The 16944-nt window shown below is 41.1% G+C and overlaps 1 protein-coding gene across 5 annotated transcripts in view; it reads left to right on the forward strand.

The window, feature by feature from the left end:
- The window catches only part of RHOBTB1 (Rho related BTB domain containing 1), a 122618-nt gene that overhangs the window by 52122 nt on the left and 53552 nt on the right, over positions 1 to 16944 (forward strand). For 2 of the 5 annotated variants that reach the window (XM_030334452.1, XM_030334453.2), the window contains exon 3: positions 6811 to 6861. The exons of 1 other annotated variant lie outside the window; for it this stretch is intronic. The gene's annotated coding sequence lies outside the window, so the exon portion shown is untranslated. Of the gene's footprint in view, positions 1 to 3912; positions 3933 to 4530; positions 4613 to 6810; positions 6862 to 16944 lie in introns of those variants that run through there. 2 more of the 5 variants (XM_030334455.1, XM_030334454.1) reach the window with 2 other exon arrangements.

Genomic DNA, 16944 nt, shown 5'->3' on the forward strand with positions numbered 1-16944 from the left:
CGCTTGAGGCCAGGGCCCAGAGACCCTATTCTGTTCGGGAGTCCAGAAACGTTTCTTTAAAAGCCAGAAAACCCAAAAATGTGGGTCAGTAGATCAACTATGCCACTAGCATTTTCACAGTGCAGCGGACTTGTTGGCCGTTACGTGAGCTGCCGTGTAACTCCAGGAATCTGCTCCAACAGCTGTTTTTTTTAGCATCTTTCTACCAAACGCACCTGTTCTTAAAAACATGGGTGAGTTCATTCCCTTCCACGTGTTCAACACTTGGTAGTACTTGCCCATGAAATTTCTCTGGAACACCTGGAACTCGCCACCCAGGATACTATTCTCCAAATAGCAACGACACCCTCCCCACGTCCAAGGGGGATGACGCCTACCGCGCAAGGCGGTCCTCCTCAGGGCGCCCACGGCTGGGGCAGCTGCCTCGCTGGGCCTGGGCGCTGGAGGAGCGTTTGCGCCTGCGCGGCGGCAGGGTCTGGGCTTCTTGGGCTGCAGCCCCGTGCGCTGGCGCTGGCCGTTCTGAGGCTGTTACCCACCGCTGAAATGCAGGTTTGTAAAACCCTGAAAGGGCTGTCACTAGAGAGGTTTCATGTAAGTTACTTCATGTAACTGTCTGAGAATGTTCTCTATAAAACTAATGGCAACAGAAATGTTGAACAATAGTGTTGGCATCAAAATTAGAATTGTCTTGCGGTAGTATTTAATTTGCACTTTGAAAATTCTATTATCATAGCATATATTTTTGAAAAAACTCTCAAAACTCAGTAATTAAAAATAGTAATATTCCGATTATAAAATAAGCAAAAGACATGAACAGGTATTTCAGCAAAAAAGGGATATGGATGGCAAAAAAGAACAAGAAAAGATGTTCAAAATCATTAGACATTTGGGAAATGAAAATTAAAACAATATGTTGTCCCAACAAAATTACTGAACAAGTGAGTTTTTAAAAAATAGTGAGCCTGGGTGGTTCAGTTGGTTAAGTTTCCAACTTCGACTCAGGTCATGATCTCATGGTTAACGTTCCAGCCCTCAATAGGGCTCCACAGTGTGGAGCCTGCTTGGGATTCTCTCTCTCTCTCTCTCTCTCTCTCTCTCTCTCTCTCTGTCTCTCTCTCTCTCTCTTTGCCCTTTGCTTATGCATGTGTGCATATGCTCTCCCTCTCTCTCAAATAAATAAACTTAAAAAAAAAGAAATTAAAAAAATAGTGATAATACCAAAGGCTGGTGAGAATGTGGAGAAACTAGATCTCTCAAACATTAGTGGTGGAAATGTAAAATGGTACTCTGGAACGCTGTTTGACAGTTTCTTAGCATATGACCCAACAATTGTATTCTTTGGCATTCATCCCAAAGAAATAAAAACCCACGTTCATACAAATGTCTATATACAAATGTTTACAGAAGTGTTATTGGTAACAGCAAAATACTGAGAATTACTCAAACATCCTTCAGTGGGTAAATGGATGGACAAACTCTGATGCATCCATGCAATAGAAATTTATTTAGTAATAAAAAGGAATGAGCTAGTGATACATGTAACACCCTGGATGAACTTCAAGGGCATTATGCTTCATTAAAAAAAAAAAAAGTCAACTGTATGCTACCGGTTAATTTAACAGTCTCACAGTGGCAAAACTCTGGTGATGAAGGACAGATTAATGTTGGGGGGGATGCAAATACAAAGAGGTAGGAAGAGGAAGTTCATTTGTGATAATGAAACAGTTCTGTTTCTTGCTTGTGGGAATTTTTTTTAATCCTATGACTTTGGTAAATATTTAACCATAAAAGCTAGTCAAAAGTTTTTACACCACTTTCAAGCAATTCCAAAAGTGTTTAAATACACAGTGTTGGTTTAATTAAGCTTAAGTACCAATTTTGAATATTTATTAAAAGCTAATAGTATTGATTTTATTACCATGCAACAATTTTAGTATTTAAATGTGAATTATTTTGTGGTAATAAGAACGATACACTCATGGCAGTGACTCCAGGGATTCTTTGTGTTCCTTTTCGCTCTTGTTGGCATAATATAGTCTGTATTTTTTGCTCATTTTCTCCCACTTTTACAGAATCAGGGGTTTTCTGTGTAACATTTGGGAGCTACAAAGCACCATTATGACAATCTCTTCCTCAGATCACTGCTTTTGTTTGAAAGGACTTCCTGGAACAGTGACTTTTCCTCTGCCTTATCTGATTTACCATTTACACCAGTTTATTTTCCTGAAAGTTCTTCCTGTCAGTTTCCCTCAAATTTAGACATCAAACTGGGTAGTTCCATGATGACTATTTGTTATTTAGCTCCTATTATAAGAAGCATCTTCTGGAAGACCTAAGTGAGCCTCTGTGTCCCCTGGGGGTGGATGGCAAATGGTAGGTAGCCTGTCAACTGGGTATGGGTATCTTTGTATAGGTATCTTTCTGGTCCTAGTACTTGCTTGTGCTTAAGCATGCTGCTTAATTCTTTTTTAATTTATAATTGAGGAAATGAAAGAAAGGATGTCAAAAAGCAAGTTAATGATAAAAGAAGGTCTTGGCCAGGCTAACGCTGTCAACATCGTTAAAAGAAGGTCTTGGCCAGGCTAACAGCTGTGCAAATGCAGCTGTCAAAATCTAAAAAACAAAAACAAACAAAACAAACACCTACTTCTGCATGCCTCAGTTTCTCATATATAAAATTGTTATGATGATAATAGCACCCACCTCATCATTTGTATTAATTGAGAAAATTGCTTTAAACCTCCTAGACTATCACCTACCACATATGAGTGCTGCAATACATGTTGGTTCCTGTTTCTTTTGAATTTCTACCCTATTTCTTAGTCCCCAGGGCAGTTTGAAGAGAAATAGCTTGCAATAAAAAGGACTGATTGCCAGCAATGAACAGGGTTAATTAACTTTTCCCAAGAAATGTGTTCCTGAAAAGAATCTGTATTGATTAAACCTTTCAAAATAGGGTCATTTTTAAATAGACTAAGGGAGGTCTGTTTTGGGCCAAGTAAATGATCACCTCCTCAGGTCTCTGTCTTGAAGTTCTTAGAGTAGATCCCCATGTTTGACTTTTCACTACCCTCTCTGTCTTCTGGATATCAAAGATTATGGACCCATGACTCCATTTCCAAAGACAGTTCAATGGGGATGGCTTGAACAAAGCAGTTGCCCTTAAAAGGCTCCCTTTTCCCTAGCTTTTCAACACCTTAGGAACACAGTACCTGAAAACTCCTTGGGGACTAAGGGCACATTGTTGCCATCTTTGTATCCCCCTTGGTACACAGCCATCTAGATTTATAAAATGAATAAATTCCTAAGGCAGGTGAACACATCAATACCTTTATCCCCCAGTTCTTTATAGGCCAAGACTAAGGAGGTTTAAGGCACCCTAATTTTAGCAGACTGAGTGAAAGCTCCTTGAGGGCCAGGACAAAGCTGGCTGTGTTCGTTGTCACTCTCTTAGAGCTTCGCAGGGTACCTGACACTGGGTGAGCACTCAATAAGTTTTTGTTATGTGAATGCATGAAAACTACCCCTGGTCCTGTCCTCAGGGGTCACGGCCAGCCTAGAAGAGGGGGGAAAGTTCATGAGGAGGAATGCACTGTCCTGGCCTTCCAAGAATACTGACAACCCATGAGCGCCCGACGCCAATTTCACTTCCTCACTCAGCCATTTGTAGGAGGTCGTAAATCCCCTCCTTCCTCGGTTCTGGGGACAGCCAAGTCGTGCTTACGCCCCCTGCGGGGACCCCAAGTCACAGAGGAAGGTAACCCAGAGGGGGGAGCCCGGCAGCACGTGCAACCTCCCAGGAGAGGAGGAGGCTGGGCTAACGCAGTCCTTAGTCAGCAGCTGGGCTCGCTTTTGAAACAAAAGCCAATGTCCTCCCTCGGAGTCCGCGGCCGGTCAGCTCCTAGGGGGAAGAAAGCCATGCTGCCCAGCCGGTTAGTGGCCCAACTTACTTTTCCAGAGCCTGGGACAAAGGGCCATCAGTTGTAGGGGTGTGGGTGGGGCGCTGGGGAATAGAGAGGGGGCACAGGTCGCCCTGACCCGACCCTCCCTGCCGCGTGGGAGAAGGGTCGGGGTCTCCCCGCTCTGCGCCTGTTTGTCCCGGGCAGCCCGCTTCCCAGCCCGGGCCCCCCCGTATCTGCGTAAAGCTGAGGCACCTTTGCCACCGGCGCCCCAGCGCACAGACACACCAGGCCCTGGTTTCATGAATGAAATCCAATCGTGTGGATATAAATAGCCGCGAAGGCTGCTAACGTCACAGTGCGAGCGGCGGCCGCCACGGCGGCGGAGCTCGGGGCCGGCCGCTGGGTTCCGCCAGGCTGGCCCGCCCGGGAGCGGGGTGGGGGCACAAGCAGGCGGGGAGGGCTGGGGTGGCAAAGGGCGAGCCCCTCTCCCCCGGACCGGGAAGAGCGGCCGCGGCGCCGGGCGAGCCCGAACCGGGAGGCAGTGCCATGCTGCCTTTGTGCAAAGTTGGGCGGCGGGCTGCACGCGGCGCGCAGGGGTCCCGCACACCCGCGACCGCGCGCAGTCGTGGCTGCTGCTGAGTGGCGGGGACCCCCCCCACTCCCCCCACCCCTTGAAGGCGGAGAGAGCTCGCGTCTCGCTCGGCTTCTGGGTAGGTTCTGTGTCGTGAGTGCGCTATGGTATGAAACTTATTCTTGGAGCAGCCGCCGCGGGGCCCCCCTCCCCACCGCCCGGGCCCCAGCGGGGGGCAGGTGGGGGCCTCCGGGCCGCGCCAAGCGGCCCGCAGCGTCCCGAGAGAGAGTTGTGGGACCGAGCTGCTGTGGGAGCCGCCCTCGCCTCTCTGCGAGGCCGGGAACCCTCACGGCAGAGGCAAGCCGAAGAGATTTCTAGGAGCGCCCGCACAGCCGCACCCCTTCTTGGAGCTGAGAAAATGTACAACAGGCACCCTTAGCAGGCTGGCGGCGCTAGGGAGGGGGTGGTGCCGCGTCGACGACAGGGCTCTTTTCCTTCGAAGAACAGTGGTGGGGAGCCGGAGGACCTGAAAAGGTGGATCGCTAGTCCCTTTAGCGCTTGCACCCCCTGGAGAGTTGACGGGTCAGCCCACAGTTTGGCGCTCCCCACCCCCAATCCCGTGTCTATGGAATCTGTTGTGAGTTGCTGTGACAACAGGAGGAGCTGCCATGAGGGGCTTGCAAAACACCTTACCTTGTTTCTGTGTGCTCAGCTTTCGGGGAGAACAATGGCGTGAAGGGTGGGGAAGGGGAGATGTGCAGACAAGGGAATCCAACACCCTTTCGAAAGAAAGATAAAGGAAGGAAGGAAGGAAGGAAGGAAGGAAGGAAGGAAGGAAGGAAGGAAGGAAGGAAGGAAGGAAGGAGAAGTGGAAAGAAGGCACAACTATGTAAAAATATATCATTAGATCCTACTTTTAGCTGAGCCTTTTCTATCCTCAGCAGTATCAAACATCTCAACTGAGGAGCAATGTCAATATTTAGACTTGGACAAGCCAGAAAGTTAGAAGGGAGCGCCAAGCGCAGGGTTTTGACTTGGCTTTGCACGTCAGCACACAAGCTGTGCCTTTTGAGCTGACTGTACACATTTGCTGGGGGAAAAATTGCATGAAGGTTGATATATATACAAAGACATCCAGGCCTAGGAAGATCCAGGAAGTTAAGACCAGAAGAGCCGCCTTGACTTTGAACTCCCCCGAACCTGTTCTGTTCATGCAGTTCTGCTGGACTCCAGCCAGATGCTCAACTTGAGGTTTCTCTAGTTTGGGGCTCCCTCATCCTCAACCAGGGCTATGCTGTATAGTTTACACTGGCCTGTGTATCCTCTCTAAACTGAGGAAAATATTGTTATTGGTAGTTTTCATCTTTGTATAAAGTCCTCTCACTATCAGCAGATATAAATAGCCAATAGGCTGTGTTTGTGTGACCTCCTACAAGCTCCAGGCTTTTCTAAACATACATTGATAAGTTTGTTTACAAACACTCTTTAAAATTTGGAATTCTGTTTCCTTTCCAATAACTTTGTGGATGCAGAAGAGTCACTGGTTGGTAGAAAATAAACATGAGTTATTTTCGGTATAAATAATGTCTGCCTACTGCTCTGCAGGTGGAGTAAGCAGTCAATTATTATATGAGGTTGCCTCTGAGATTCCTGGATCATATGCAGATATAGTGGGAAAGGGGTTTAACCAGTTCCTCTCAGTGTGGAAGACTTTGAAATGATTATTGGGAAACAATAAAATCATGGTCAGTATTCTTCTGACCTTGCCCATTGATTGTTTTTATCCCAAATTTTGAAGGTAGTGCAAATGTAAGTATGTAGTGCTGTGTGTGATCACAGAGGTAAAAATAGAAACACAAATAATTTGATGTCATTCACCCAATGACGAGTTTTGTAAGTTATAAACTTATAAACTATACAAATATAACTTGAAAGGAAAAACCTAGAAGCATATGGTCTTTTATTTATGATAATATAGCCAAAAAATGTTATTTAGGAAGAGTAGTGTGTCCACGTGTATGACTTCTGTATGGTAAAATGCCTGTAAGGTTTTCCTTGTTCCCATCCGTGGGTTTGGGCCAAGTGCTTTTTTTGTATCATCCCCAAATGCTCAGAAATACATTTTTCACAAATGCTACAAAATGTTAACCTAGCTATTTCAGGATGTATTTGACCCAAAGAAATGCCACTTTAACACTGGCACTTGGCAAAAGTAAAGCGGATTCTGCCCTTTCGGGGGGTGGGGGGACAGAAAATTATGTGTTGAAAATGTTAGTGGTTGTCCATGTGCTTCTGGACAGAAGTAAGTCTTATAAAGTGTTTCTCTCTTCTATGTAGGTGAGCCCAGCTGTGAGCAGGGTGTTCTGTTCTTCACTTCCAGCAAGCCAGGTCAGTGTCTTTGTGCAAACCCATGGCCATAGCTCGATGACATCTTGTGTCTAATTCTGAGCATGTATTTCAGAACAGGTTTCTTAGTCATTTGTCTTAAAACAATTGACTTTAACATTTTTTTCAGGGACTCAGTTATGAACATCACAAGTTCAACGATTAATAAAATTATTCTATTTACTCTGTGAGTAAAATGGCACTAAAATGGACCTTGAATAGGTTTGTACTTTGACTTTTTTTTTTTTATGTTGGGATCAGAGTGATGCCAGAATCATTGAGGATACTGGGGATCTGGGTGTTTGATTATTAAAGTTTTACTTCTACCCTAATCTTAACACTCTAGAGCTGGAAGAAACTTGATATAATAATAGCTCTCTTTTTATTTTCAGTTAATGTGCTGCATTCTTTACATTTATGTTCTCATCTGCACCTAAAAACAAAAACCAACAAAAAACCCTGTGGAGTAAAACCACTCTCTTGATCCCCATAAGACAGGTGAAGAATTGGAAGTGTAGAGAGGTTAGATAATATATTCAATTCCTACTTTTAGTAAATGGAAGAAATAGGATTTTTTAAAAATCCCATCTTACTCTAAAACCTAAACTTTCTAGTTGAAAAATTCTTCTCCAATAGGGAAGTTGGGGCAAAGAAAGGTTAAGTGACTTGCCTAAGATAACATGGTGATTACAGTTCATATAATAACATGAAATGGCCCAACTGCTGAAAAAGAATAAATACCATTCTCTTAAATAAAACAGTGAAATAATAAGTATTCATGTGTACTTTCTGGCATGGCACTCTCTAAGATTTAAGAAAGTTTTTATCAGGGGGTCTGTGGTCTTAAGGATCTTACGAACAGATTTAAAAGGCAAGATGTTAAACATCCACATATGAAAAGTTAAAGAATACATCAAGATCATGCATGCCAAAAGGCTAAATTGGGAGGTCAGTGGTACATTTACGAGAAGTTCAGCATTTTCCATTCTGTGGGATTACTTTCCAATTCCTTGTATGCATGGAAGAAAGTCCAAGCACATATTTTGTCTGGATAGATGATAAATGAGTGCAAGTTTAGGAAAAGACAGAAGGCAGAATTTCAACCCAACAGGGAGAGATTATGCAGTCATCTAGAACTGCTAAATTACAGTATCTCATACTCAAAGGTGTTATTGCTTCAAAAGCATTGTAACAAAATTGTGAGCTGTTTGAATCTGCACAGCATCTTTGAGAAAGCTTTACTATTTAGCATGATACTTTAAAACACTCAATTCCTTTTGGAACCTCAATTTGCCTAAAATGTGCCATGTAGATAGATTTGGATGCATAATAGATAAATCCCAAGCAAAGTCCTGAAAATGGCCAGTAAAGATTAAGCAGGACATTTTCCATTTTTACCAGGGTTGACAGCCTTCTCTTCCCCTCTTGCCTATTTTTGCAAAATAATTTGTAACAGTTGTTACAATACAATATAATAATCCTTCTTAGGGAGTATTATATAAAAATAATTAAAAATGAAATGGAGAACAATTGATAAAACCTTCATATATCATCTTTTTTAAAATGTATTGGGGCGCCTGGGTGGCGCAGTCGGTTAAGCGTCCGACTTCAGCCAGGTCACGATCTCGCGGTCCGTGAGTTCGAGCCCCGCGTCGGGCTCTGGGCTGATGGCTCAGAGCCTGGAGCCTGTTTCCGATTCTGTGTCTCCCTCTCTCTCTGCCCCTCCCCCGTTCATGCTCTGTCTCTCTCTGTCCCAAAAATAAATAAAGGTTGAAAATAAATAAATAAATAAAATGTACTAATATCCCCAACTCAAGCTAATAGCCCTAAAACCTTAATTAGCTAAGAGATACTTTTAAGCATTTAAGGGGTTGTTATAAGCTGTCCTATATAACAGCTTTGTCCTGTATAAGCTGTTATATACTGTATTATTACAGAATAGATCATAAGAACACTGAGAAGATCCAATTACAGGTTAAGACCTCATCATCAACTGATATTTGGTTAACTGTAAGATTGATATGTCATAAAAATATCAATATAGCAACTATAAACCTGTAATTATTTAAAAAGTAAAAATAAGAGAGCCTGTCTGGCTTAGTCAGTAGAGCATGTGAGTCTTGATCTTAGGGTCCTGAGTTCACACCCCATGCTGGGCATAGAATTTACTTTAAAAAATCTAAATCTATGGGGCACCTGGGTGGCTCAGTCGGTGGGCATCCGATTTTGTCTCAGGTCATGATCTCATGGTTTGTGAGTTTGAGCCCCACATCAGGCTCTGTGCTGACAGCTCAGAGCCTGGAGCCTGCTTCAGATTCTGTGTCTCCTTTGCTCTCTGCCCCTCCCCCACTTGTGCTCTGTCTCTATCAAAAATAAATAAACATAAAAAAAAATTTTTTAATCTAAAAGTAAAAAAGTAAAATTATACTCTGAATCATAAGAGACCAAAAGAGACCTTATAATTAGCATGTTATCCCTGGTAATAATTTAATTGGCAGTCATTCATTTGCTTTATTGAACTTCAGAAGGCTTTGGTTAATATGCTTGACCTATTTCAAAACATGGGTGGAAACACTTGAAATTTTATTATGTTTTTCACTTGGGAAATTTACCTGTAGTAAATAGGAATTTTAAAAAATCTTTTTGGGGTGTCTGGGTGGCTCAGTCGGTTAAGTGACCGACTTCAGCTCAGATCATGATCTCACGGTTTGTGAGTTTGAGCCCTGTGTCAGGCTCTGTGCTGACAGCTCAGAGCCTGGAGCCTGCTTCTGATTCTGGGTCTCCCTCACTCTCTCTGCCCCTCCCCCCCTTCAAAAATAAATAAATACTAAACAAAAAAAAATTTTTAAATCTTTTCTATTGGTCTTCCTTTTGGAAAACAGGCAGTTCAGTCTCATTATTTGAAGGTCTCACTCTGGTTTCATATAAATAGGGTTCAAAAGAGTACAGGTGATCTGAATTTGGTTTTTGTGTTCATCTTCTTTTCTCTACTCAGGCTTCTCACCAACCTCACAACACCAAAACAAAACTTGGGGAAGGAAGGAAACATAAAGTCACAAAAGAGTGACTTATGTTGTATAGAAAGAGGCTGGAGGTGGGACGGGGGGGAGGGCCGAAGCGGGGAAAGCTTTGGTGTGGAGGCCAAGAGGCAGTCACTCAAACAGATGGGATGTGTATGGACTGGTTGTTTACATGTCAGCATCAGAATTTTTTTTGTTAGTTTATAAACAAAGTCTCCACCTCCTCTTCCTGAAACCCTATATTCCTTGTGCACAAAGGGCAGAAATCGGGAAATGGGCAAATAAAGAACCTGATATGAACTGTGGGTGTGACAGCCCCTCTTTCCAGGTGCCCCAGGACACTTCTCTCTTCAAATACTCCCTCCAGCTGTCCCATCAAGTATGTTAGCATGTCTCTGGTAAGGTTTTATCCACTAAGGGGTGAATTAGGAAGTTTTACAAAGAAAGAAAGGGATGCCAGTAGGTCCAGAAGAAGCAATTACATGTCTCCATTCTGCACCTTTGTTAATTTAGTGCCTAGACACACGTTAATGCCAAATTCCCAGTGCTAATGAGGTTACCATCTCAGGCTCCATCCCTCTGTGAAGAAAGTTCCTTTGAACTGTTACTCAACCATAGTCCAAACCCCTAATGAGCACTAGAATAACAATAACCAGCAATTAATATGCTCCTACTAGATGCCAGACATTTTACTGCATTTCAATTAATATTCATTATCAATTCCAATTTTGTGGAAGCAAAAAATGGAACTCCAGATATGCTAAGTTGAAAGAGCAACAGGAAGTAGAGCTTGGATTTGCACCCAGGTCTGCTTAAGAACTTGAACATACATTTGTTTTAGATGAATTGCTAAGGGGGGGGGGGGCGGAAATCACTATAAAGCATTTTATCCCAGGTTAGCTTTGCAGATTGTGGAGTACAGGGGTTAAATAATTGTTGTTATGGGTTTTTTTTTGTTTTGTTTGCTTTGTTTTTAATCTGACTTGAACTACATAGCTGGCTTGTTCAGACAAGTTTGTTAACCTTCCAGGTCATTTCTAACATGTTTTGATGAAAGTCAAATCTTAAAACAGTTGAGTTGTGAAGGGTAGAATCATGGATCCAGAAAGGTCCTCAAAGATACTTAAGACAACTTCATGTAAGTGGAAAAACCTACCACCCAAAGAGGTGATAGAGCTTACCCCCTCTCATAGTTAATATCTAATGCATCTGGAAGCAAACCTGGGTCCCCAAGTCTGAGCCCAGGACTCAGTTCTAGAACATAACACTGCCGGAACTGTGCCAAGTCTTCCAAAGCCTCCAGCATAGCCAAAATTACAACTATCAAGTATGAAATCCATCTGAAACCTAAGATACATCCCAAAATGGGTGATAAGAGGATCTCGGGGCACTAAGAGAAACCTGATTTCTGTTCATTGATGGTGGTGTAGAACAGTCTTCCTGCTTACTTAAAGCATAGCAGCCCCACACTCCCATCCCTACCACTCTGTCTTCGTGGAACGATCAGTTTTAATCAAGTATGGAGCTTTTCAATTTTGTCTGTGGAGCTCTGGCTCTTTACAGACTATGTCTGTAAATCTTCTTTGGACCTCATTTTTCTCATCTATGAAATGCAGACAGTATCACCTCTCTTAGAGAATTATGAGGATGTTATGAAATGACACATGTAAAGCACATAGTAGTTGCTCAGTAAGGGATAGTTCTCTTCTAAGCCTTTCTAGAGTATTTCAAGGGGAAATGTTAATAACACACTAGGGCAGTCCTATCATTTTTCCCCTAAATGAACTAGAGTTGTTTGAATTTTGATATTGCAGGGGGTTATTACAGTAACCTTTTTCCTTGGGTAAAAACACATGCCGGGGTCTCTTGGGGTACCAGTGGCCCAGTCACAACTACATTTGTTCTCTTTGTACTCTAGGGTTGCTATGGTTTACTTGAATTATTTTATTGCTTCAGTATCTGCCACAAACTAATACCAAGCTCCTCTTGGAGATTTGTGGCTCCCATTTCCTTCCGGAACTGTTTAAGTATCTAACACGTTTTCCACACAGACCTTTGCATCTCAAAGCAACTACTATATTTTCAGCCGAGTAACGAAGAAATACTTTCAGAGAATATTACCGCCAGTAGAACATTTTTGCTTTCAATTTCAAAATACACGAGACTTTCCTACCGTCGTTTCAATTAACTGTAGCATTAAGTATTCTCTGTGCTCTGGCCCTAGCTTTTCCTTTTGTCCTATGTTGCTGACTGATCTATGGATAGGAAAAACATAAGCACTACAATTTCCCCCTTTTACCCTCCATACTTGATAACTACCCTAGACTAAATTACATCTCTGGAAAGTATTTCCTCACACTCCTCTCCCCAGCTGCCGCACTCTGTCATGTGGCTGTCGCTGCCCTGCTTTGGATTTTTGGAACCAAGTCTTTGGCAACGTGTCTTATTCATCACATACATGGAGGGAAGCTAGTGTTGTGATTTTTTCCTTCTTGTACTTCCCCCCCCTTTTTAAATTACTAATCCAAGTGGCCCAGAATAGCCTTTATTTTCCTGGTGGCACAGTCTCCCTTTCAGTGTTTGACAAAGCTATATTGTAAGAGGCACGTCCTTTTCTTCAGGTTTATGTATAGCAATTATGTGTCTTTTTCCTTTGCTATGAAGGGGCTGAACTGGTGCTAGACTGACCCTAACCTTATTACTAATCCCAAATCGATTATATAAATTTCAGTTCATACCAAGGAGTTTATTTTTAAAGCAGTGCTTCTCAAACTTTTTAAAATTTGTTTTTAATATTTTTATTTATTTTTGAGACAGACAGAGACAGAGCATGAGCAGGGGAGGGGCAGAGGGAGAGGGAGACACAGAGTCTGAAGCAGGCTCCAGGCTCTGAGCTGTCAGCACAGAGCCCGACACGGGGCTCGAACTCACAGACTGTGAGATCATGACTTGAGTTGAAGTCAGACGCTTAACCGACTGAGCCACCCAGGCGCCCCTCTCAAACTTTAATTGTGCATGCAAATCCCCTGGGCATCCTGATAAAATGCAGATTCTGATTGAGGAATTCTGGCGTGGGATTATGAATTTCTCACAAGCTCCCCATAGATGCCAAAGACCACATCTTGAATAGTGAAGGTCTAAAGTGTAGGTTTTGCTATATCTTATGCTGAAACTCATGCCTTACAGGCTGCTTATTTTGTTTGCTTGTTTCTTTTTTTTTTTTTTTTTTTTGCTTGTTTCTTAAATCATAATAGACACTCATGGAATCTTAAACATGGAGGAGATGTACACAGCAGTGGGCTAGTAAATCAACCAGGTCTCTGGGGAAAAAAAGAATGTATTTATGTGCATACATAAGTCTATTATAAATTTTACTGACATAAAGAATGTATGTAGCACACAATTTACAAATAATAAAAATATATACAACACTCTTTATTGTAAATTCCGTAAAGCCAGTTGGGTTTTATAGAATGCTCACTGGTTTTGGTCCAACTCTTTTATCCATAAGCTACCTGCAGTACAATTGATGAAAGGGTGTAATTCCCTTATAAATATTGGCTGATATTTTCCATTATGTTAATAAGCAGGATAAAAGTGCAACAACAAAGGCATGTCAGAATTGTACTCATTTATCAAAGATACGAATACCTTCTTTGCTGAACCGGATAATAGTTTTTAAATACTATAACGATATTTCCGAAAGTGTGCTATTCACATGTAACACACTTCTAAATTTAATCTGCATCATTAACATTTTTTAATCATTTTCTTAAGTCAAGCAACAAAACAACAAAGCAAGCCCTGAATTGGTAGTGGTTGCCAATTTCTGTGGTATACAGACTCTCACCTCAGTCAGTTTCAAGCTACCATTGCCACTGAGTGTGGAGTTGGGGAGAGATGGCCCAATAAACACTGTGGTGAAGTATTTCCATCATACAGACAAAATTGGCATAAATAACCTCAAAATGTAGGTAACTGTAAAATGTAATGCAATAATTAGAAAATGATGAGCTTTGAGCATTTAGTACCTTTGTTTTTAGTATTTCTTTGTTTGAAACTTGATCTAATTTAATTTTTAATACTGAACCTATTTTGTTTATTTTTTTAACTGAAGTATAGTGACACACATTACATTAATTTCATGTGTACAACATCACAGCTTGACAACTCTGTACATTAGGTTTTAACAGGTTTGCAAAAATCCTGGAATTTAACAGCCAGCTCTCACGAGCTGGTAGAGGCTGGCTGTAGCACACCACTAGATAGAGATGGTCTGGTCCAGTGAGTCTCAACCTTTGCTTCACATTGGACTACCCCAAGAGAACCATAACCTAAAGCCAGTAGATTTTAGTCAGGGCCGAGGAACTGGAATTTAAAACATTCCTATTGATGTGTATCTTATTAAAAGAAAAATACGTAAATCATAAGTATATAATTTAAAGGATTTTTCACAAACTGAACACACCCACATAACCAGCACCTACATATAGAAACAGAAAGTCACCAGCACCCAGAAGCTCTTTTTAAATCCCTACCCAGTCACTTCCCAAACAAGGAAACCGCTATCTTCACTTGTAACCATAGACTCATTTTCCTGCTTTTGAGCATTTACATAAACAAAATCTCTTTAGTGTCTGGCTTCATCCCCTCAATATTATGTTTGTGAGATTTATTCCTAATGTATGTAGCAAGAGTTCATCCATTGTGTAGTATCCCAGTATATGACTAGAGTTCAATTTCTTCTTTATTCTTCTTTATTCTACTGCTGGTGGATTGTTTCCACCTGTTGGCTATTATTAATAGTGCTGTCAAGAAAAATCGTGAAGCGCCTGGCGTGAAGAACGTGTGACTCTTGATGTTGAGGTTGTGGGTTCGAGCCTCATGTTGGGTGTAGAGATTGCAATAAATAAATAAATAAATAAATAAATAAATAAATAAATAACTTACTTTAAAAAATAATATTATCATACAGGCAGAAGTACTTAAAACAAAACTAAATAAATTACCTGGAATAATTCTAATCAGCTGATATCTTGACTGCCTTCTCTACAACTCCCCCTCCTTTCTTATTTCTCATATAATATGATCAAGGCTATTGATTCTTTTGTGTGAATGTAATTTTAGTACCGTAAACCATGAAGCTGTATGTTTCCATTCATTACAGTATGTTCTCCCGGCTCTTTTCAATTTACGTTCACCAACCTCCCCTTTCATCAAGACGCTGGCTCTTGTGCACTCTAAATAGGGATGAGATTGAGCCTCACATCAATAGCATGGAGGAATAATAGATACAGTGGAGATGCAGCCAAGGCTAAATTTGGCCGCTGATCATTAGGGATCCTAGAAAGAGGCTTCAAAGAAGGGGAATTGTTTCCCTTTGTGTTTATCAAACAAAAATCAACAATGAACCCTTAGAATATTTCAGATTCTAATATTTTTAAAAATCCACTTATGTGAAGTAGACCAAGGACTCTTCTGAAAGAGAACTGAAATCTCTCAAAGTCTGATGACTTGATCTGGAAAGATTAGAGAAGGAGGTTTTCCCTGGTGTTCAGCAGGTGTATCCTTTGCCGCATTGTTCTAGGCTGAGTGGCTGTGTGGTTTTGTGTGTGTTTGGGCCGACTGAGATGTTAGTTCCTTTGATTTAAGTCAAGGGAGCTGAATGACCAGGAGCTCCAGGATAACACTGGTGATGTGGGATGGCTGCTCAGAATTTAAAGAAAGGTTTCTGGGGCAGCAGGCACTGAAAGGCACTTCACGTAAAGCTTTCAAGGTATGCAGAGCAAAGGTAGAGAGTAGACATTAGTTCCACCTAATGAAGGAAGAATGCATTCTCACATGCATAAATATTCTAGTCCCTGGTTTTCCTACTTCCCCATCTCACTTTTCTATAAAATTTCTTTGTTATAAAATAACACACGTTTATTCTAGAAAAGATGGAATATATAGATAAGAAAAATGTTTAAATCAATTATAATCCTAGTTGGCATTAATATTTTAATGTTTCTTGATGCCAAATGTTGCTGTGTATATTTAGGTACTTAATTTTTAAGGAATAGTGTTATTCTGTAAATTTTTTTGCAATCTTTTTTTCATTTAAATATGTTTATCAATATCAATGTACTCCTATAACACATTTTTGATGGCTATATACTCTCCTACTATGTGGACATTTATTGTTGTGGGTTTCTTTGTTTTTAATCAACCCCCTGTCGTTGGATTTCCAAAATTGTTTCCAATATTTTGTTTCCACAAATAATGATATGATAACATTCCTTTAATGGAATCTTTTTGTATACCCTAATTATTTACCCAGGAATAAAGTCTTATAATTAGATGAAAAGTATGGACATTTTAAAGTCTTCTGAGTACCAGTTGCACTCCAAAATAATGGTATTATTTTCCACTCCCACAAACAGTGCCTCATCCCGCTTTCAAAAAACGTACAATCTTCTATGTGATAAGTCGTAGCTAGAGTTGGAGGGTATAGGGACGTGTCCTGAAATTATTAGCTGGAATCTGTGCATTGATGTTAGCCAAAAACCTCTAATAAAATATGAGATTTTAAGGAGTCTGCTTTTTGTCCACAACACTTTTGTATTTATGGTCTAACTTGCTAAAAAAAAATCCTGGGGGAGAAAAACAAAACAGTTTTCTTCATTTGTCTGAATCAGAGCGTAACCTAATCCTAACTGGCATATTATAGTCTCCTAAATGATTAAATGCAGTTGCTTTACTGTCATCGTATCTGAACGTTTCACAGCAAGTGGTCTCTCTGGTCCTGCAGAAGCTGACCCAGTGACATCTTCAGAGAATGCTTTCAGTGAACAGAGACTTTCTTCATTAGGTTGGATTTTTAAGCATATCTGGTCTACAGACTTGATATTAGCTTTCTCAAATGAGCACTTACAACTTTGACATCTCTCTGTAGACTAAACCAATGTGTTAATTATTAATTCTTGACATATCTTCTTGATGCAGCCCTTAGCTAAGGTTTATACACAGCCCCTCCAAAATCAATGTGTAGTGTCTTTTGTTGCTTTAATTTTTTTAACTTAAAAAA

This window comes from Lynx canadensis, chromosome D2, assembly GCF_007474595.2.
Source record: "Lynx canadensis isolate LIC74 chromosome D2, mLynCan4.pri.v2, whole genome shotgun sequence".
NCBI lineage: Eukaryota > Metazoa > Chordata > Mammalia > Carnivora > Felidae > Lynx > Lynx canadensis.